At 33.6% G+C, this 24,085-nt stretch overlaps 1 long non-coding RNA gene and 1 pseudogene across 1 annotated transcript in view; one reads left to right on the forward strand and one right to left on the reverse strand.

Annotated features, from left to right (window-relative positions):
• LOC143906634 (uncharacterized) overlaps positions 1-24,085 on the reverse strand; it is a 111,930-nt gene that overhangs the window by 22,456 nt on the left and 65,389 nt on the right. The gene's annotated exons all lie outside the window — the stretch shown is intronic.
• Positions 11,897-13,692, forward strand: LOC143906641 (uncharacterized; annotated as a pseudogene).

Consider the following 24,085-nt stretch of genomic DNA (forward strand, 5'->3'; position numbering starts at 1 on the left):
TTGTTTATCATTTAATTTGCGAAATATATTCATTATTTCTTCTTTTGTAACTTTAGATGGACTGCTTAATTTCCTTTTATTTTTATCTGAACCACTTGCAATACCAGTTTGAGTAAATATATCTACCTCTTGCTCTTTTTCTACATTGGTTTTCATAAAAGATTCTACTTCTTCATCTTCAATATCTTGCTGATCTTTTTGTGCTTGATCTAATGCCTCGTTAATTTCTGCAATCTCCTATAATTGAGTATTTCTTTCTATTTTCCTCTATTTCTTGAATATTTTCTATATAAATTTGCTCACAATCTTGTGTCTCCACATCATTTAATTTATTTTTCCATGGAAAAAATAATAAAACTTGTTCTCTAAAATAATTATATCGATCTTGTTGCAATTTATATCGATTAAATCTAATAATTTTCAACTTATTTCGTTGTTTAATTTCACTCTCTTCACTATATTCATCATCGCTATCACTTTTATTTGTATAAAATTTTTGGTCGAAATTCGCCGCAAAATCAGCCAGACAAACATCTTATATTTTGAATAATTCCGATTCTCGTACTTTTCGATAATATTTTTGTAATAGATATCCGTTGAATCCTCGCTAATTTTTTCTAAATGTTTTTTGTTTTTCAACATTCGTACACGCTCTTTTTGCGGAGAAGTGTTGATATAAATAACAGCTCTACTACACAATGAAAGTGGTAGACCGAGAACGTGATAAACTGCTTCTTGTGCAGACATAGTATTACCGTTTATAAAAATGTTAGCTATTTTTCTAAACTTCCGTCTAATATCTAAATTTCCATTTTCCAAATCTTTTGATGCTTCTCTTAATAATCTTGATAGACCTGCATCAACTTTTGTAACATAATTAATCATATACGAAGCACAACTATATGGATCTAAAACAAATTGTATATCCATATTTGATTCCAGAAGTGTCAATATCACTTTGTGGTACGCATTAATGGCAACTTCGTTGCTTTGTCTTTTTAAGAAAATCTTTGTTCTTGATAAAGTGCTTCTGATTGCCTGAATGTAATCTCTTTCGTTCATTTCTAAACGTTCTAACATTTCCTCGAAAGAGATTAGTATATTTTTTTCGAAAAATTCTTGCATCATTTCTTTAATTTTTTTAACATTTGATTTGTAATTTTTAGTCTTCTCCTGTTCTTTTAAGGGTTTAAGAATTAACGTATTTTTCATAACAAACATCGGAAAGTTAAACCTACACAAATATTTAGTTTTTCTTGCCATATCCAAATTTATAGCATCATGAATGCTGATGTTTTTATTTTCTTGTAATTGTATAACATTTTTAACAAATCAGGATTTTTGTGTTCACATGCAGAAAAAGTAACAAACAATGTTGGAACTCCACATTGTCTAATCATGCCAAGTAAATGCTTCTTCTTGCTTTCCCAATATGATGGTGACGACCTCACTTGTCTCAAAAATCTATACGATTGGCGCAGTAATTGTAAATAAAATGCATTCTGCGCAGTGCGGAGTAATGAGTAAAATAAAAAGAAACATAAATGCATTGTGTGATTAGCGCAGTAAATGAAAAATGCAATCTGCGATTGGCACAGTAAATGCAAATAAAATTTCTTCTGCGCATTACGCAGTGATGAGAGTAAACTAAAGAACCAATATGCATTCTGCGATTAACGCAGTAATTGTAAATAAAATGCATTCTGCGCATTACGCAGTGATGAGAGTAAAACAAAATGCATTCTGCGCATTACTCAGTGATGAGAGTAAACTAAAGAACAAAAAAGCATTCTGCGATTAACGCAGTAATTTTAAATAAAATGCATTCTGCGCAGTGCGCAGTGATGATAGTAAAACAAAGAGGAAATGCATTCTGCGATTGACGCAGTAAATGTTAAAAAAAATGCATTCTGCGCAGTGATTACTGCTCTTTGGTTCATTAATGAATTTTATTAATGGAGTATGCCTACTAGGTAAATCACTTTAAAAATACGCGACAGCAATAGTATTATTAAATAATAATATTAATAGTAATATTAAATTATTAAACCATTAATTAGTCTTATTTTTATTTTAGGTACATCAGGTACATAATAGAATTTAATTAAAACAAAATAAAAACAAATTTGTGTATATATAAGATTTTTTTTAAAGAGTTACAGAAATGCCCAAAAAAAATAAAAAAACAAATGAAAAACAAAAAAAATATTTTAATAGAAAAAAAATTCGTGAATTACGACATGTAAAAAGATATAAAGAAGAAAATGGAGAAGATTTAAATATTAAAATAGATGATTTTGAAAAAAAAAAAGAAAGAAAAATAAAAGAATGTACAGCTAATACAGTAGAAGAGAAAAAACAGAAAGAAGTTCAAAGGATTAGGAAAATACGACAAAATCCGTCGTACAATGAAATAGAAAGAGACAGGAATAGGCAAAGAATGTTTCATAAACGACAAAATCCGTCGTACAATGAAAGTGAAAAAGATAGCAATATAAAAAGGATGAGACAAACACGACAAGAGCCGTCGTACAAAAAAAGTGAAACAGATAACAATATACAAAGGATGAGGCAAATAAGAAAAGATCCATTGTACAAAGAAAATGAGAGAGATAGCAATATACAAAGGATGAAGCAATTACGACAAGATCCGTCGTACAAAGCAATTGAAGGAAAGAGCAATATACAAAGGATGAAGCAAACACGAGAAGATCCGTCGTATAAAGAGAAAGAAAAAGATATAAATATTAAAAGAATAAGATCTGTGAGAGAGGAACAATTATACAGAAAACTAGAGAAACAAAAAAATATAAAACGAATAAAATTCAAACGAAAAGTTGAAATTTACCGTATAAATGAACAAATCAAAAACAAAGAAAGAATTAGATTTTTGCGTAACGATTCTGAATACAGATTAATGAATAATGAATTAAATAATATTATTAAAAAAAGAAAGTTTTTAGAAGATTCAAATTTCGTCCAAAAACGACGAAAACAAGATATTGAACGTAAAAGATTATTAAGATTAGATGATTTTTTCAAACATAGAGAAAACTACGAAAATTATGTTCAGATGAAGATAAAAAATGAAACTACAGATAATGAATACCATTATTATTCTTTGTTACTAAAGTTTTTGAAAAACAGAAAAATTGGACCTGACATAGTTTGCGTCTGTTGTGAAAATTTGTTTTTTTTTAAATCTGTAGAGCATTTTAGTATTACCAAAATACGAAATAAAATGAGTGGCACAAGAATAGATATTGATAAATTCATTGATAAAATTATCAATAACTCATCGAAATATATGTGTAAAACTTGTAAAAGATATATCACATTAGGACAGCTTCCAAAAACAACAGCAAACGAAGATTTAAGGTTCAAGAATGTGCCAAAAGTCGTAACAGATTTGACAGCGGTTGAAGAAAGAATGGTATCACCATATATACCATTTATGCAAATAAAAGCATTACAACCGTTTGCAATTAACCCACAATTATCATTAAAAGGAAGTATTGTTAATATTCCAGTTGAAATCAATGAGATGATAAATATTTTACCAAGAAGTTTTGACGAAATGTCGACTATACAAATAAAGTTAAAAAGAAATCTAGAACACAAGTCTGATTATATGTATGAAACCATAAAACCTGCTAAAATTTGTGAAGCTTTGGAATATTTACAACATACTCCTTTGTATATAAAAAACAATATAAAAATTGACGATGAATTCTTTAAAAAATATAACAAAAATTTTAATGCAGAGTTGGATTTTATTGTAGATAATAATGATAAATGCCATAGCTGCACGAATGAAATAAATATAGAAGATCAATTAAATATAGAAAAATACAACGATAATTCAGATTCTGAAGATTCGGTTTATTTCGAACCAATTGACGAAGTTATGATTATAGATAGAAATAAAGAAATATCTGAAAACATAGCAATTATAGCACCTGGACAAAATAAATTTCCAGTACCTTGGCATTTAACGGAAAATATTGATGAATTATGTTTTCCAAAAATTTTTGGAGGAGAAATTCTGGATAAAAACAAAAAATTGTCATATTCTGAAAGAATTAAATTTGAAGCCAGACATAGAGATAGAAGATCGTGTCAGCCTACAAGGATTTTATTTATGGCTAAACAAAAATTGGAAAGATCAGTAATGTCAAATTTAAATATTTGCTTAAGGAGAGTTAAAAGAAATGAAAACTTAACTGCTAAAAAAATTAAAGATGAGAATTTTTTAAATGATTCTCTCCGTCATGACGATGGATATAGATTTTTGAGACAAGTGAGGTCGTCACCATCATATTGGGAAAGCAAGAAGAAGCATTTACTTGGCATGATTAGACAATGTGGAGTTCCAACATTGTTTGTTACTTTTTCTGCATGTGAACACAAAAATCCTGATTTGTTAAAAATGTTATACAAATTACAAGAAAATAAAAACATCAGCATTCATGATGCTATAAATTTGGATATGGCAGAGAAAACTAAATTGATCAGAGAAGATCCCGTAACGTGTGTAAGATATATAGAAGAAAGATTCAATCAGATTATGTCGATATTGCAAAATGAACATGGTCCATTTGGAGAAAATTACGTTGTAGATTACTTTCAGAGGAGAGAATTCCAAGCTAGAGGATCAGTTCATACACATAATCTTTTATATTGTAAAAATGCTCCAATTTATAATGAAGAAAACGAAAATGAAAATTTAATAAAGTGGATTAATAAATTTATAACTTGTGAATATGATGATAAAAATCCATTAATTCGTTTGCAGATACATCGACATAAGCCGACATGTTACAAAGGTAGAAGAAATAAATATTTGTGTAGGTTTAACTTTCCGATGTTTGTTATGAAAAATACGTTAATTCTTAAACCCTTAAAAGAACAGGAGAAGACTAAAAATTACAAATCAAATGTTAAAAAAATTAAAGAAATGATGCAAGAATTTTTCGAAAAAAATATACTAATCTCTTTCGAGGAAATGTTAGAACGTTTAGAAATGAACGAAAGAGATTACATTCAGGCAATCAGAAGCACTTTATCAAGAACAAAGATTTTCTTAAAAAGACAAAGCAACGAAGTTGCCATTAATGCGTACCACAAAGTGATATTGACACTTCTGGAATCAAATATGGATATACAATTTGTTTTAGATCCATATAGTTGTGCTTCGTATATGATTAATTATGTTACAAAAGTTGATGCAGGTCTATCAAGATTATTAAGAGAAGCATCAAAAGATTTGGAAAATGGAAATTTAGATATTAGACGGAAGTTTAGAAAAATAGCTAACATTTTTATAAACGGTAATACTATGTCTGCACAAGAAGCAGTTTATCACGTTCTCGGTCTACCACTTTCATTGTGTAGTAGAGCTGTTATTTATATCAACACTTCTCCGCAAAAAGAGCGTGTACGAATGTTGAAAAACAAAAAACATTTAGAAAAAATTAGCGAGGATTCAACGGATATCTATTACAAAAATATTATCGAAAAGTACGAGAATCGGAATTATTCAAAATATAAAGATGTTTGTCTGGCTGATTTTGCGGCGAATTTCGACCAAAAATTTTATACAAATAAAAGTGATAGCGATGATGAATATAGTGAAGAGAGTGAAATTAAACAACGAAATAAGTTGAAAATTATTAGATTTAATCGATATAAATTGCAACAAGATCGATATAATTATTTTAGAGAACAAGTTTTATTATTTTTTCCATGGAAAAATGAATTAAATGATGTGGAGACACAAGATTGTGAGCAAATTTATATAGAAAATATTCAAGAAATAGAGGAAAATAGAAAGAAATACTCAATTATAGGAGATGCAGAAATTAACGAGGCATTAGATCAAGCACAAAAAGATCAGCAAGATATTGAAGATGAAGAAGTAGAATCTTTTATGAAAACCAATGTAGAAAAAGAGCAAGAGGTAGATATATTTACTCAAACTGGTATTGCAAGTGGTTCAGATAAAAATAAAAGGAAATTAAGCAGTCCATCTAAAGTTACAAAAGAAGAAATAATGAATATATTTCGCAAATTAAATGATAAACAACGAGAAATTACAATGCACGTTTTACATTGTTTTAAGACTGGAAAGTTACCAATTAGACTATTTCTAAGCGGATCTGCGGGTGTTGGCAAAAGCACTGTAATTAATGCAATTTATCAAGTATTACTGAATTACTTTGATAATATGCCTGGTGAAAATAATAATAAAGTGAAAGTGTTATTATGTGCACCCTCCGGCAAAGCAGCATTTTTAATCAGGGGAGTAACGTTACACACAGCTTTTGCTTTGCCAGTAACACAATATGGAGGACAAATGCCAGACTTGTCAGAAGATGTGGCTAATACTATACGAGAGAATTTATTTGAATTAAAATTATTAATTATAGACGAAATATCGATGGTCGGTAGTACGATGTTTAGTAGAATTGATACACGATTAAGACAAATAATGGGTCAAAACAAAAGCTTCGGTGGAGTTTCTGTTTTGATGGTAGGAGATCTTTATCAATTACCACCGGTTATGGATACTTCGATATATCTCCCACCAAAATCATGCATGTTAAGCGGTTTTTCAGAAAATGTATTATGGAACGAATTTGAATTATTTGAATTAACTGAAATAATGAGACAAAAGGAAGATAAAAATTTTATTGAAGCACTTAACAATCTTGCGAGAGGAACAATGTCTAAAAACAATATTGATCTAATAAGATCAAGAGAAACAACTGAAAATGACATTCATGTAGACGCTATAAGATTATATGCTGACAATCGTTCGGTGGATATTTATAATCAATTGAAGATAAATTTAAAAGATGGAATCGCTTATGAAATTAAAGCAATAGACTCAGTTTTAGGTAAGGTAAATAGTAAAACGAGAAATAAACTACTAACATCATTAAAAACTAAAAAAAGAACAGAATGCAGTGGTTTAGATTTTAAAATCACATTAAAAATTGGAATTAACTATATGATAACCAATAATATAGATATTGCTGATGGCCTAGTTAATGGAGCCTGTGGAATTTTGAAATATATAACATTCAAACCAGATACGGTCGAACCAGTTAAAATATGGCTAGATTTTCATAATGATAAGGTTGGTGTTGAACAAAGACGACCGTACTTAAAATATATGAGTGAAAATTGTATAGAAATGTGTTTAGTTCCTTTATCACGAATTTCTGTAATATTGAATGTAAATGATAGAATGGGGTACCAAATTATAAGAGAACAGTTCCCAATTACACCTGCTGAAGCTTTAACAATTCATAAAAGCCAAGGACAAACTTATGAGAAAGTATGCATTGATTTAAGAAATAATTATCGTATGACGAAATCATTGTTGTACGTAGCACTAAGTAGAGTAACTAAAATATCAGATTTATACATTTTGGGTCATTTTACACCTCCTAAAAAACCATCAGCAGAAAATTCTTTGGAATTGGAAATAAAAAGACTTAAACAAGAGAAAATTCTAGAATTAGCGTACTCAAAAGTTATAAAAGGAAATATATTAAAAATTATATACCAGAACGTACGATCTTTAAATAAAAATATTAGCAATATAAATTGTGATAAATGGTATAAACAAGCCGACCTCTTAATTTTTTCGGAAACACAAACAATAGCAAAAGATAATTTTACATTGGAAGGATTTAATGTTATTTTCCGTTCAGATAATTATGATAATCGATCAACAAGAGGAATAATATGTTTTATAAGAAAAGAAATAAACGGAAATATTAATGAACATATTCAAAAAGATGAAACAATAAATGGACAACATCGACACATTGACTTAATACTGCTAACTATAAATGAAGTGCAAGTCATTACAGGTTATAAGTCACCATTAGTAACTAATACAGTATTTACGTATGAATTAAGTAATATTTTGAGCAAATCATTAGGTAATAAAAAGATTATAATAGGTGATTTCAACTACGATTCGTATAATGATGGAGGATTTTTGGAAAACCATTTAGAAAAATTAAAGTTTAAACGTGCGCTTTCAACGCATGTTTCAACAACAAATTTTAATACGCAAATCGATGTAATATTTATATCTGATCAAATATTTAATTACACTGCTGGAGTATACGAAACTTTTTTCTCAGACCATAAACCTATTTTTATTGGATTAAACGAACAAAGTGAGGTACCAATAACAAGTGTGAAGACTTTATTTAAAGAAAATTTTATTTCTAATAAGGATAATAAATATAATTCTGAAAAACTGACTATCAACATTAAGTCTCCCCAGAATAATGAAAAAAATACGAATGTAGCAAAAAAATGCATAATATTAAATGATAAAATTGAAAATAATGATTTTAACATAGATAATCTTATTTATCCACTGCCACAAACAATTGAAGAGAACGTGTTAGAAGAAAATTCGTGGTTAGATGATCGACCTTTAAATGAAATTATGATGATAATAGAAAGATATACTACATTTTCTCGTATTGATGTTCTTTTTATAATGAATTTACATTGGATTAAACCGATCTTTACTTCCGATGTTCAGATTGTTGGAGGTCAGCATTGTGGTAACCACTGGCACTGTATTTACTATGATGGTTTAATGCTTCATATATATGATAGTTTGTATTTTAATACTCATTCTTATTACAATCTAACATTATTTGAACAAAAATACATTAAAAAACGATACCCTAATCTGGAACAAAATAATATAATATTTGAAAAAGTAACCAAGCAGCCAGATCTTGCGTCATGTGGAATATTTGCAGCAGCATTTGCAGTAACAATAGCATTGGGAGAAAATCCTTCAAATAAAAAATATTCTACAGATATGCCAAAAATGCGTAGACATTGTCTGAGAATCATAAAGGAGAAAACATTATTACCCTTCCCGGAAGAATAAAAAAAAAAAGGACAATTACATAATGAAAATATTTATATTGCATATTCAAAATGAATATTTACACTGTAAATACCATTGAAATTAACAATTAAAAAAAAGATAAAATAATGTGTATAGGATAAAAAATAAAAACTAAAAACAAAGGCAATTACATAAACGTTTAATAATATCGGAATTATATTACAACCAAAACCAAAATATGTTACCAATCTGTAATTCCAAATATATAATTTAAGCAAAGAGACAAACAATAATTTTAAAAAAGAAGAAATAAATATCTAGATCTAAATAAAAATAATTAAAGACATTAAAATAAGATTAAAGTTGTAGTAAATAAATTGAGAAGTAGAAACTAAAAAAATTGTTACACAAAGAAATGAATAAAATTAAAATGCATTCTGCACATGGCGCAGTAGTATTTTGAAAATGCATTCTGCGGAGTGCGCAGTGATTACTATCAAAATGTTTTTAAATGTGTTTTACGCTGCAGATTTATCATTATTTGAGATAACGATCAATTTTTAATTTTATTATATTTTTCAGTTTTTTCAACCCCTATTTCATATATAATTTATTAAAATTGATTGATTAGATCTCGTGTTACACACATTTGAATTTTCTGAGAATTCGTACATATATAGAAGCTTTATAATAAAACTGGATCTGATCAACCAAATTTTAATGAATTATAAATATTTATAGGGAATAAAAAAAGTGTGCAAGTAGAAACTTGCACATTGCTTCCTCATAGTTATTAATTGTGCAAGTTGAAACTTGCACATTGCTTCCTCATAGTTATTAAGTGTGCAAGTTGTTAATAATAATACTGCTGTCTTTAAACTTTAGTTTAATATACGTAAACAGCGTCTTTAGATTCTGCTTTATTGGTATCATGCTGAGCAGCGTGAGTAATAAGAATTTCTTATTATTAATTGCTCTTCCTTCCCCTCTTATAGAAAAATAAAGTGTGCAAGTAGAAACTTGCACATTGCTTCCTCATAGTTATTAAGTGTGCAAGTTGAAACTTGCACATTGCTTCCTCATAGTTATTAAGTGTGCAAGTTGAAACTTGGACATTGCTTCCTTAGAGTTATTAAGTGTGCAAGTTGAAACTTGGACATTGCTTCCTTAGAGTTATTAAGTGTGCAAGTTGAAACTTGGACATTGCTTCCTTAGAGTTATTAAGTGTGCAAGTTGAAACTTGGACATTGCTTCCTTAGAGTTATTAAGTGTGCAAGTTGAAACTTGGACATTGCTTCCTTAGAGTTATTAAGTGTGCAAGTTGAAACTTGGACATTGCTTCCTTAGAGTTATTAAGTGTGCAAGTTGAAACTTGCACATTGCTTTCTTAGAGTTCTTAAGTGTGCGAGTAGAAATCTGCATATTGGTTCAGTTTTTAAGTGGGCAAGTATATTTTTATTTTTTTATTTTAGTGAATGTACATAATTATGTATACAGGCTCCTAAAGAGTTAGGTGTGCGAGTAGAAACCTGCACATTGCTTGATTAGAGTTTTTAAGTGTTTAAGTAGAAACCTTCGCACACAAAGCTTCCTCTATGAGGAAGCCAAAACAAATAAATACTGAAAATTATACATTGAAAAAAATTAATGCTTCATCATAGAGGAAGCTTTGTGTGCGAAGGTTTCTACTTAAACACTTAAAAACTCTAATCAAGCAATGTGCAGGTTTCTACTCGCACACCTAACTCTTTAGGAGCCTGTATACATAATTATGTACATTCACTAAAATAAAAAAATAAAAATATACTTGCCCACTTAAAAACTGAACCAATATGCAGATTTCTACTCGCACACTTAAGAACTCTAAGAAAGCAATGTGCAAGTTTCAACTTGCACACTTAATAACTCTAAGGAAGCAATGTCCAAGTTTCAACTTGCACACTTAATAACTCTAAGGAAGCAATGTCCAAGTTTCAACTTGCACACTTAATAACTCTAAGGAAGCAATGTCCAAGTTTCAACTTGCACACTTAATAACTCTAAGGAAGCAATGTCCAAGTTTCAACTTGCACACTTAATAACTCTAAGGAAGCAATGTCCAAGTTTCAACTTGCACACTTAATAACTCTAAGGAAGCAATGTCCAAGTTTCAACTTGCACACTTAATAACTATGAGGAAGCAATGTGCAAGTTTCAACTTGCACACTTAATAACTATGAGGAAGCAATGTGCAAGTTTCTACTTGCACACTTTATTTTTATGTTTCGATAATAAGTCGCTTCTAAATCATTACAAAGAATTCCATCCTTTATTAAAAATATATAGATGTAACGATAATAATTGCAGCAGATCTTTTGTTATATTTGATTTTTTTAAGAAACATAGATATAACAAACATTTATCAGAGACTAATATTACATATAATAACCAAACTATAAAACAATATGATCAAAACGTCGATTTCATAGATGCAATAGATAAATTCTTACCGGTGGGAACAAATCCAAATATACAACATTATGAAGATAAAAAATGTGAAAATGTGGAGTATATAGTAGATCCCATACAAATTAACTCTGATTCTGATATTAAAACTGATTTAGAAGACGATTTATTTTTCGACATTCCACAAAACGGTAGCCACAATACTAGTGAAGCGACAAACGTAAAAGAGGAACATAAAGAAATGATTAATTTCACAAATAAATTATACGCTTATTTAGACGTACCTCGTGTTAGGGTAAATGATATTGTGAGAAGTACAGGAAATCTCATCGACAATTATTTACTTTTACTAGAAAAACATTTATTAAATTGACTCGAAACTTTTAATTTAAGTTTAGATTCAATATCTGCTATTAAAGAAGTATTCGCAGATTTTAGTGACCCTTTCACGGATTGTAAAAGCGAATGGCGTTTCTTTAAATTGTTGAAATGCTATGATACATTTATACTTCCTGAACAATATTTAAGCGGAGAAAGAGAAGAATTCCGAAAAAAGAATGGCGTTAATATTATTGAAAGTATTCCAGTGTATGCACAGTTTATTCCTCTTTGCAAAGTTTTTCGAAAAATATTTAAAATCCCAAATCTTTTTGACGAAACATTAAGATATTACCAATCGCTGAGATTAAATAACAATATTATAGAAAATTTTGTTCAGGGATCTCTTTGGGAAGAGATAAGTTCGCATATCATAGAAAAGCTTGTTTATCCTATTTTTTTATTTTTTGATGATTATGAGAATAATAATATGTTAGGCTCTCATAAAGGCTTATCTAAGTGCGGCGCAGTTTATGTAACTATACCATGTTTACTTCCTTACATGCAATCAAAGTTAGATAATATTTTTCTGTTCCTATTATTTAACTCACTTGATCGACAAATGTTTGGCAATAAAAGTGTTTTTCAAAAAGCAATTGACGAGTTGCATTACCTACAAACAGAAGGTATAACAATTAAACATAAAGATGGAAACAAGCAAGTATATTTTGTTTTGTCCTTAGTGGTGGGAGACAATTTGGGTGTCCATTCTATCTTTGGTTTCGTGGAAAGTTTCAATGCTACATTTTTTGTCAATTTTGTCTAATTAATAGAAAAAATATTTGCGATTTCTTAGATGAACGTATGTGCATTCTCCGTAATGTAGATAATTATACTTCATTTTTGGCATTAAAGGATGTGAGTAAATCTGGTATAGTTAGTCAGTGTGTGTTCAATGATTTAGATTATTTTCACGTTACAAAAAATTTATATGTAGATGTTATGCATGACATTTTAGAAGGTGTATGCAGATACGATTTGGCGTTATTTCTAAATTATTTTATTGATAAGAAATACTTAGCTTTAATAGACGTTAATACTAGAATAAGATCATTTCGGTACAGTCACAAAGATAATATTAATAAACCTGTGGAAATCACTGAACAAAACTTGAAAAATAAAGCAATCATAATTAGTTCTGTCGAAATGTTATTATTAGTAAGGCATTTCTGTTTAATTATCGGCTCTTTTATTCCATAGGAAGACGAATGTTGGCAGCTTGTTATTCTTTTAAAGCAAATAATCGACTTTACAACTAGTTCAAGAGTTCATTGTGAAACATATCATTTATTAGACACTATTATTAATGAATATTTAACTTTATTAAATAGCAAATTTCCAGGCAAGATAAAACCGAAACATCACTTTTAATTCATTATGCTCGAATAATGAAGCTTGTCGGTGTATTATGGAAAACTAATTGTATGCGATTTGAAGGTAAACATAGAGAAGGGAAAAAAACATCCCAAGCTACAAATAGACAAGTAAATATTTCAAGAACAATAGCTATAAAACACCAACTGCTTTTAAATTACAGGTTGCAATATAATATTTTATCCTGCCATTTGTTAACTCTTGGACCAGTTGCCCAAAAAAATGTACGCGAAATACCTTTTGTCAATAATTGTATTATACCTTTTCAAGTAGAATTTAACATATTAGTTGCTAAGTGGATATGTTACAACAATAATATTATTAACAAAAGAGCTGTTATCGTTACATTCAACGAAGAAAGAATAGATTTTTATTTTGTGCACACTATTATTATTAATAAAGAACAAAATGACTTTGTTATTTTAACTAAAAGAATGTTACAGTGCTATCTAGATGAACATATACAATCCTATAAAATTTATGATAATACTTGTTTTAAGTGGGTTTATTTAACTAAGAACAATTTATTTGATTCTGTTGTAACACATTGCGTTAGGCTTAGTGAAAGCGAAAATTATATTGTTAAAAAATGGTTTTAAAGAAATACCAAATAAATAAAATTATCACTAAAAAGTGTGTATTTATATATATATAATTTAATTATCCTCAGTATTTTTATTACCATTAAGGCAATTATACATATTGCAGCATAGTATAGAGAGAAGACATATTCAGTATGGTAATTTTTCTTTTACGTGCGTTCTACATATAGTAAAACGCGCTCTTGAAAAAGTCCCATACTTGATGGAAATATTTACTTCTGCGTATAGTTTTATTCTGTGCTCTCTAAATTTCCTATACTTTCTTGAAGTCTTTTGCATATTATGACTATATCCTAGCCGTGCAAGTTGAGTATGGTACTTACTTTGTTCGTATATACTTGTATTTACGAGAAAAATTTTCTGCGTGTATTCAGTATCCTTATAATCTTCTCGCCAATTCCTTGGCTTCTCCTCCTCTTCTCCTCTTGTGCACCGCTCTAACACATGCTCCCATGTTTCTGGTTCTGCACCACATATTCTACAGCTTCTTTTCTCTATTGGTTCCCAATATCTTCCACCTCTCATCTGATTACCTAGCCTAAATCTCGCTACCCTGATCATGGACTTATCTTTCCCTTTTTTCTCTAAGTATTCTGGCTGTAGAGAGAAAACTTTGTTAGAGAGCGCTTGTGTGGCTTGTGAGAGAAAATTCTTATTTTTCGAGTGGTTGGCAGGCTTGTCTCCTGTGTGGTATGAGTGTGTGCGGGCAGAGTTCGTTGAGATGTGCTAGCGACACGTGCGTTCTTGAGAAATCCCGAATAAAGATATCATTCCCTACATATCCGTGCCTTATTTACGCATCTTATTCAGTTCAAATTTGAACACTGGCCTTCTAATTTCTGCTATCTCCCTCTAGATTCTCTGACTTTTTCCTCTCCCTCTTGACTCTGAATGTCTTTGTCTCTTCTTGTTATCTCCTCTATACTGCCACAGCCATTTCCTCTTTTCCTTAATTTCTATCTCCTCAGTTGCGTATCCTCTTTTTTCATAAAAGCTCCTTCTCTCTTCTTCCCAATTTGCCTTTTCCTTCCTGACATTCCCTTTTATTTCTTTCCAGCATTCTTGTGCAATCTCATTTCCCTCTCCTTTTTCCAGTTTTTCCTCGTATTTTATCGCCCTTTTACCAGCACTTACTCTCATTCTGTTTCTCTTGGTATCCTCCCTTATCATGTATTCGGGTGTGCTCCAGTCTAGGCTCAATGTCCACCTTATATACCTTTCGTGCATTCTTTCTATTTTCTCTCTCTCTCTTTCCATCCCCACACTTCTGCTCCATATAAAGCTATGCTTGCTACCAGCGAATCGTATAACTTAATTCGTCTTATCCAGTCTCCTCCAAATAACCTTCTTCCTATTCCCCAAACTTGTTTCATTGCCATGGTAGCTTTCCTTACTCTTTCGTTTATATGCGCCTCCTGTCCTCCGTTTTTTTGGAATGTGTAGCTTAGATAGCAGACTTCCTTTACCTCCTCTATTTCTTCTCCCTTTCATTTCCATTCCATTTTCTTCATTTTACCTCTTCCCTTCCTGAATCTCATTACCTTTATTTTCCTTACATTCACTCTCAGCTTTTTTCTGTCGAAATATTTCTCCGCAGTCTTTTCATCATCTTCTTCATCTCCTCTTCGTCCTCTGCTATAGCTACTATATTGTTTGCGTATGCTAACGTCCAAAATTTTATTCTCCCTACTACCACGCTTCCATCTTGCCCCCTCCTCATTGTTTCCTCTAAGTCTGCCAGCAGTAGTATAAAGAGCATAGCACTCAGCGGGCATCCTTGTCTGACTTCTTTGACCGTCCAGAAGCATGATCCCTTTTCTCCTTTCACTCTTACCACGCTTTTTGTCTCTTCGTACAGATCTTCTATCCTAGTTCTCAGCTGTTCACTAATCCCTTCTCTTTTCAGTACCTCCCAAATTTTTTCTCTTCCTCACGGAGTCGAATGCTGCTTTGAAATCAATAAATGCTGCCACTAGCTTCCCTCCTTTTTTGCTAACAGCCTTTCCAATTACAACATAATACATAATTTAGTGCGTATATATTCTCCATTGTATTAGGTTGGTCAATAAGTCTGTGCGGTTTTTTATTTATAAATGTTCGATGATTATTTTTATAGAAGGTTATAACTTTAATTAATTATGTATTGGCCGTTGTTATCTACTATCTTTTACCATCTTTCGGGCAGCTTCATAATTCCTCGTTCACAGAACTTCCTGTCTTTCTCGGCAAAAAACTGTTCCAAGTGTTGTTTGACACCTTCCTCAAAAACGAGGTGCTTTCTATTCAAAAAATTTTGAAGGGAGCGGAACAGGTGATAATCTGATAGTGCAATGTCTGGAGAATACGGAGGATGTGGTAAGAAATCCCAGCCTAGCGCTAATAATTTTAGCGTTGTAATGGTGAAAGACGACGTCTCTACGATTCACCAATTTTGGACGCTTCTTGTGAATCGGTGCATTTAATTTATCCAGTTGACTACAGTAAACATCTGAATTGATCGTTCTGTTCTTCGGAAGTAGCTCGTAAAACACAACACCTTTCCAATCCCACCAAATTAAGAGCATGATCTTGCTCGGGTGACAACGCTAGGCCGCACACCATCTCTACAAACCCGGCAAAAATTATTGGCGCTAGGCTGGGATGTCTTATCACATCCTCCGTATTCTCCAGACATTGCACCATCAGATTATCATCTGTTCCGCTCACTTCAAAATTCCTTGAATGGAAAGCACCTCGTTTCTGAGGAAGCTGTCAAACAACACTTGGAACAGTTTTTTGCCGAGAAAGACAGGAAGTTCTTTGAACGGGGAATTATGAAGCTGCCCGAAAGATGGCAAAAGATAGTAGATAACAACGGCCAATACATAATTGATTAAAGTTATTACCTTCTATAAAAATAAATAAAACAATTTGGTGCTCTAGATGGTTTTAGCGCATTCTAATTTGAAAGTTACATTTGTGGTTTAAAAAAACTGGTCTGAAAAGGAGATAAACTACTTCAACACAAATTGCTAAAAGATTAAATGAATTAAATTTTTGTATTAGCCGTTCCGAAATACATAATAAAAAATTTCTACAGAAAAATCACAAAGATGGTCCATTGGATCATGAACGAGATTATGAAGAACAATATAAAATATTGCATTTAGATTTATTTTATTTAAATTGTGACGATAACAAAAATAACTGCGTTTTATTAAAGAATAATACTGTCATCTGCGTTCACAATATTGCTAAAAGTCAAAATAATCTGTATATTATAGGAAAAAAACTGATACCTGATACAAATGTGTTCACTACACCATGCGAATCGCAACATTTTGGAATAATCATAGCCAAACAAAGTAGATGTATAGAATCATGGTTGTGTCAAAATGTATGCGCAAAAGCTTATAAAATTCCGACCAAAGATAAATTTATTATTTTGCCAATATTACATACTATTGTATCTTACCAAGAATAATATGTATATGTATATTTAATAATATTTTAATAAAATTTTAATAAAATAATATTTTTTAAATAATATTTTTATTATATTTCAACAATATATTACAGCAATATTACTGTAATATTTCAATATTATCTATAAAAGTGTAATATATCAGAATTATTTCTGCAATATTTCATTTTAATACGTAATATTTCTGCTATATTGCAATGTTACTGCAATATTTCTGCAATATTATGTGCTGTGTGGGTTATATATATATAATATTATATTTATGTTTATACATTTGTACTCATTATATATAATATATATTATTATGTGTATTATGCATAATATATAATAGATATTGATATACATTATGTACATTACATAATATTTATACAATTCTCTTACATTATTTCTACAAAATTAAACAGTGTACAAAATTTCTTTAATGTATTTGTATCTTGATAGGACTTTTTTGCCACCACATGTACAAGAATTATTAATACGCATGAAAGAACGCAAACCAACAGCTCCTTTTCCTGCCAACTTGAAAAATTTTGCTAGAACTCTTCACTTTCATTCACCAGCTGCATACGAAGTAGTTAGACGTAGTTTTCTTAATTGCTTACCTTGTACTCAAACACTTAACAGTTGGATCTGTGCAAAAAAATACAAACCGGGGATTTCTGAAGAAATTATCAATAATGTATCTAATATTGTTAAGCTGGAATCAAAGAAAGGTAAAAAACTTATTTTTAATATAACTTTTGATGAGATGAATATTAAGCAGCATAAAGAATGGGATAAAAATACACATTCGTGGAAGGGTCTTGTAGATTTCGGTGGACAACTACATGAAACAAACAAAGATGGAGAGCTTAAAGTTGCCAGTAAAGTATTAGTTTTTATGTTAGTTAATATAAATGGCGGATTTAAAACTCCAGTAGCCCATTACTTGATTAATTCTTTGAATGGCGTAGAAAAATCGATTTCTTTAAAAGATTTATTAATATAAAACTAAATGAAAAAAGTATTAATGTAGTCAGTGTAACATTTGACGGTGATAAAGCCCATAAAACGGCATGCGAACTATTAGGCGCTAATCTAAATTATAAAGATAAAGATTATTTTGAGCCATATTTTGAACATCCAGGAAATTTACAACCTGTTTATATTTTTTATGATCCTTGTCATTGTCTTAAACTTGTTCGAAATTATTTTGCAACAAAAGGTCCAATTATTTATAATAACAACGAATATATACGCTGGGAATTCATTAAAAAATTGCATAACATACAAGAAAGTGAGAGGTTACATTGTGCTTGCAAAATTCGAAATAGGCACGTAAATTTTTACAAAAAAAAGATGAAGGTATTCTTGGCTGCTCAAGTTTTAAGCAATAGTGTTTCAGCTGCTTTAAGATTTCTTGAATTTGATCTAAAAAATCCGAATTTTGTAAACGCTTCTTCAACAGCGACATTTTGCAAAAACTTCAATGATATATTTGACATATTGAATGCTCGAAATAAATTTTGCAAAACACCAGGCCGAATGAGCATAACTAAAGATTCTTTACCAGAACTAAAAAAAAAAGTTGAAGAATACGTTAAGTATATTGAACAATTAGAAATTAATGTAAAAATTAAAAAATCAAACAAAGAAAATTCTGTCAGTAATATAGATGCAAAGTCTGGTACTATACGTAAAGCAGTCGTTCACAGTGATTCTGTAAAGACAGGTTTTGTGGGTATTATTTGTTTGAAAAACGTCTACAATCTTTCTAATTATTTAATAGAAAATAACATTTTTGAATATATGTTAAGTTATAAACTATCACAGGACCACGTCGAAATGTTTTTTTCATTAATAAGAAGAATGAATGAACATAATAATAATCCGACTAAAACTCAGTATTTATCTGCGTATAAAAAATTATTGAACAACAAATTGAATATCATGATTTCTTCTTCTGCAAATTGTTCTCCGTTAGATGAAACATTACTGATTTCTGCAGAAAATTTTACAAATATCAATAATGAAAATTTAAAAATTATTTCAGATAATACAGTATCTGATTTAAAAAAAAAAGAGAAGAAACTTCTTGTAAAGTAAAATTTACTTCCACTCAAATTAATGATTTTCTGCAAAATAATAAATATTATATCTTTGAACATAATTATAACATTGAAAGTGAAGGTTAGTATTCTTCTGAATACACAGAATAAATCATTAAACATACAGCTGGTTCAATTGCTCATATTTTAAAACGTAAAATTCACTGTGAAAAATGCTGTAAACTATTAGATGGAACCAATTAGTACTTTTAAATCTAAATTAACAATTTTAAAAAATCGTGGAGGCTTAAATTTTGCATCTAATGATGTGAATTTTATTTGCAAATGTACAGAAAAAATCATACGTCAATGTAAAAATTTATTATCTAAAAACATAAATGCAACACTAATTACTAAAACATTGGAAATTTTGCCAAGTACAATTTTAGATGATAATAAACATTATCTCGAGCAAGAGCCTTTTATGGACCACCGTAATCAATTAATTTTACTTATAATACAAAAATATATAGATATTCGTTTAAAACACAAAAGCAATATTTTACAAGATCAAACACAAAGAATACGAATGCAAAATAATAAGCTCACGATTTTCAGTGGACAATAGCAAAACTGTATACTTTTATCAATATTTAATAATGTGCTGTGACGTTGCGGCTCGCCGCCTCGTCGCGGCGCCCCGCCGCCGTCACAGGACGCGGAATTTCGCGCCCAGGGACGGACCAGGGAGGCAACGGCGAGATCTCCAGGGGTCGTATTTAATCGCGTTTCCGCATTCTGATTGCTTTCTTTTTTTTTATGCAATGTAATACGCGCGGCACTTCACCCACACCCCGGCAAACCTTCGAGGGAGTACTTGGCGAAGGAAATCAAGGACGATCGATAACCCAGGAGGGGTGGCAAATGCGGAAGCAGCAGAGATCGCGGGCTGGCGAGAGCAACGCGGCAGGCGGGCGGCACGTGCGGCAGCGACGGACGAGGCCGCCGATAGCGGGGCCCCAAGCGCTTGGGTAAACACCCGGCTTCAGCAAATGATCTCCACAAAACATCGACCTACGGGGTGACTGATCACCGCCCCAGAGTCAAACCGGAGGCACACGGCGAGAACCGAATTCCGTCCGCTGCTAAGGACAGAATTGAGGAGTCGCACGCCGCCGAGGAACCGTTGCACGCCCCCGAAGGATCTCGTATCGACAGCACTGCGCCGGGACACCGCGGGCTTGCAAGCTCGCGCCCGATTGGCTCGCGCGCCCCTCAGGAAGGGGTACCGTATCGATTCCGCAATCGAGCGGGTCTAGCGTTTTCACTCTCTGGTCGTCCGTCGGTGAGATACGTTTCGTAAGATACGCGATAGCCACCCCGAGTCGGGTATTTCGATATTTGTCTGGAGGATCGAGGATCGTGGTGGAAGGCGACGGCGAGGAGCCCAGGAGGAGGCGTATCCCCGGTGAGGTTGCCCGTAAATCGCGATATGTAAAGCCACGACACCGCCCTCCGGTACACGCTCTCGGGATAACGTATGTTGAGATTGAGTGTAATTTCGCGATCGATAACGAGAGCGAAGGGCCTCGGGATGGTATCGTGGCCGCGGAACCGTGGTACCAGCGTTGTGACGAATCCCTGGAGATCGCGATAGGCGTTAATGCGCTCGATATCGCGAGTATATTGCGTTGTCCTCGCGACCTTGGTGTACGGCCGCATACGGGCCGGTAGTTCGTCAATTGCGTTACCGTTTCTTCGCGTCGGGAAATTCTGGTGTGCGCGCGTCGGTGTTAGCGTATCGATTTGTGTTCGGATCTCGTTATTACGGGTTGATAATTGTGCTCTCGCGTTGAGAAACTTTGCGTCCGGTATTACTTGCGTTGCGTCCTATACTCGCGTTAAGAAATTACCGGCGTTCACACGCTTCGTGCGTTTAGATGTTGCTTGCGTAGTTCTCTCTGGCGTTCCGTGGTTATTAGACGCGTACTTCGAGTCGAAGGTGGTGTGGCCTTCTCCACACCTGGCGCCCAACATTATTAGCGATATCGCGACGTGCTTGGTTAAATGACTCGGCGCCTCCCCGTTGCGCCCGAGCCGAATATCTCGCGTTAAGTTAAGATATCATTGCGACAGAGTTTTCGTACGGTTCCGAACGTGGTTTTCACGCAATCCAAGCGTGACGTACCCTTATTTCGCGACATTTTGCGTTGAACCTCACTCTCGCGAGTGACGGATGGATAAACGTTGTTATTTTCTCGACAACCAGTACTCAATAAATGTTATATTCTTTGTTATCTGGCTGAGTATGAAATTAACGTGTCACCCCGCCGAATATCGCGCCGCCCTTCATTAACCCCGCCCGTGATTAGGTCAAGCTAGCCGATTCCACGCACCTCCACACTTCGTTTTGCGTCTCGTTTAGGTTTTCGCGATTTCGTGGACGCGAAGGTACGCGTCTAACATTCGGAACATTTCGTAGAGTATTGGAGGTGCGAGGAAACCACTGGAGAGGCCAACCATCCCGCTCTCCTAAGTCCTTTTGATCCGGCTCACGTCCCGGAGCGGTCCGGGAGTGCAAAAAGTCGTGACAGTGCATTTGATATTATATTGTTTGTAGTAAAATTTTTATTTTTTTATTTTTTTGTGTTAAATAATAAGACTGATTTAAAAGAATTAATTTTTGTGTTAAAAGAATTTAATTTTTGTGTTTAAAAAATTTAATTTTTGTGTTGGATAATAAAAGACTGAATATAGAATTCTATTCTATTTTATGATTAACATTGTATGAACAACATGTAATAAATTTTGTTTTATTATTATATATATTGAGTATATTTATATACAATTCCATATTCAATTCCATATTCAAAAAAAAGTAATATTTTATGGTAATACTATGTACTTTGCTGTAATAATTTTGTAATTTTGGGAATTATTCTTTAAGGATATATTTTCAAAAGGGTTCAAGAGGTTAGAACATAAATGCGTTATTATAGGTTATATCTCTACATGCGTTATAGACACTGAGCAGCGCGAAGACGCATGCGTGCATAGACAAAGACAGCAGGGGCCCATATGCAGCGTTCTCTTTCTATTCCTATATCGCAGTCTCTTACGTGCGAGCATATGACTCGCGCACTCTATTCTTATATCTCTATGCGAGACACCGTACGCGATACCCGAAATGCGTGGCAACATCGCATAGCCGGCGAAGCAGCTACGTCATAGACGGAGACAACTGAGGCAGTAAATCGTATGTCTGTCCTTCTCTCCTCGCTCGAAGCTTATTGCCGAGCGGCGAGCGCCGGGGCCGGCCGAGCGCGGCCGCCGCGGCCGCAGCATATCCCCTCTAACTGGCTAGTTCGGACACGAACCATTAGCACGGACGCAAACCATGTGCGGTTACCAAGCGAAACGACGTAGTTGATGCGCACTTTCTCAGGCGGCGCATCGGAAAATGCGACACAGAAAAATTGACGAAAAATGCCGGGATGGCCTCTCTCAGGTTTCTCTCTGGTTAGGATAATTTATCAGGATACTGGGACTCGCACAATACTGTGTTAATGTTTCCTGTCTTGTGTAGTTATACGTCGCGTATACTACACAAGACAGGAAACATTAACACAGTATTGTGCGTTACATAAGACAAAGACTTAAGGCATAAAACACTGCCAAGACAGCCATTCTGCTTAGGCCCTTATCCTACGGAGCGGTTGTCGCGACATCTTGGATCCAGAGTTGAGATAGGCCGATGGTAGATGGCGGAGATCCGAGCGGAGGCCACGTAGATGGGGCACACGTAGCGGGAATTTGAAAGAAAAAGGGATTAGTGAATTAGATACAATTAGATAGCTCGTACTTACCTGATAAGGCGGTGTCGCCGGAACCCATGTCCCGGAACATCCTCGGAGGGTGCTACCTAGCGGAACCCCGAGAACGGGCAACGGGTGTAGAGCACCCGCAGCAGGAATCTGAAAAAAGATTTATTTAAACAAATTAAGGAAACCCCATGTTGTTTGAGTCACACATACCTACCTTCTCGGTAGTTTAGGATAAACCGAGTGGCGACCGATGACTTATAGGACAAATTAGCGTGTCCCGTGACCGATTGACGCATCGTCCGGTTACAACCTAACCTAAATCGAGTCCAACCGCACTACTATTGTGATATTTTTTTAATTAGTAATGTTTGGTACTCGCGTGTAAATAGTTACTTGTAAATAGTTGTTAGTTGCGTCATTGTATTGTATTCGCGTTAGATTAGTTGCTTAGCATCTTTGTATATATTTGTCTCGTTTACGGTCGGTAACGAGGCTCACTTCGTATTAGCGACTCGCGCGCGACGTTGGCGGATCGCGATCCATTCGATAGTCAATGTTCGCGCGACTCACCCGACTCGTGCTGCCCGCACGCGGGCGGCCACCCCAAGCACGAAGAAGAGGGGCTTCTTCCCGGTGTCTTCGCGAGGCGCAAGCACCGGCACAGTTGTATTTCGTACGCGAGAGAAGACAGTAAAATTTGGGGCCGTACTCGACGCCTCACGTCTCGGACCATCGTCGTCTCTCGCTTTTCGAGAAGAATTACATCGTATCGATAGAATCTTGCCACATAGTGATTTTGTGGACGGTATTCCGCGCCCGGGTGCACCCCGCGAAACGGCGCCGTGTGATTCGAATCGTGTGCATTAACGCTTGCTTGCTTGTCTTCCGCCTGCACGCACGATCACGTGATCCGCATGCGTCTTGCACGACCATCCTGCCTGGGCTGACTCTCCGCCACCACGAGAACCAGGAGGAAGGACGGAGGCTGTGCGAGGACATCACGGGCTACGATACGGTGAGTCGCTTCGCACCCCCCCTTTTTTGGCATTTCTAATCGTTTTCGTGAGGGCACGGGC

Source organism: Temnothorax americanus, unplaced genomic scaffold (genome assembly GCF_048541705.1).
Source record: "Temnothorax americanus isolate GAGA-0224 unplaced genomic scaffold, ASM4854170v1 Scaffold74, whole genome shotgun sequence".
NCBI lineage: Eukaryota > Metazoa > Arthropoda > Insecta > Hymenoptera > Formicidae > Temnothorax > Temnothorax americanus.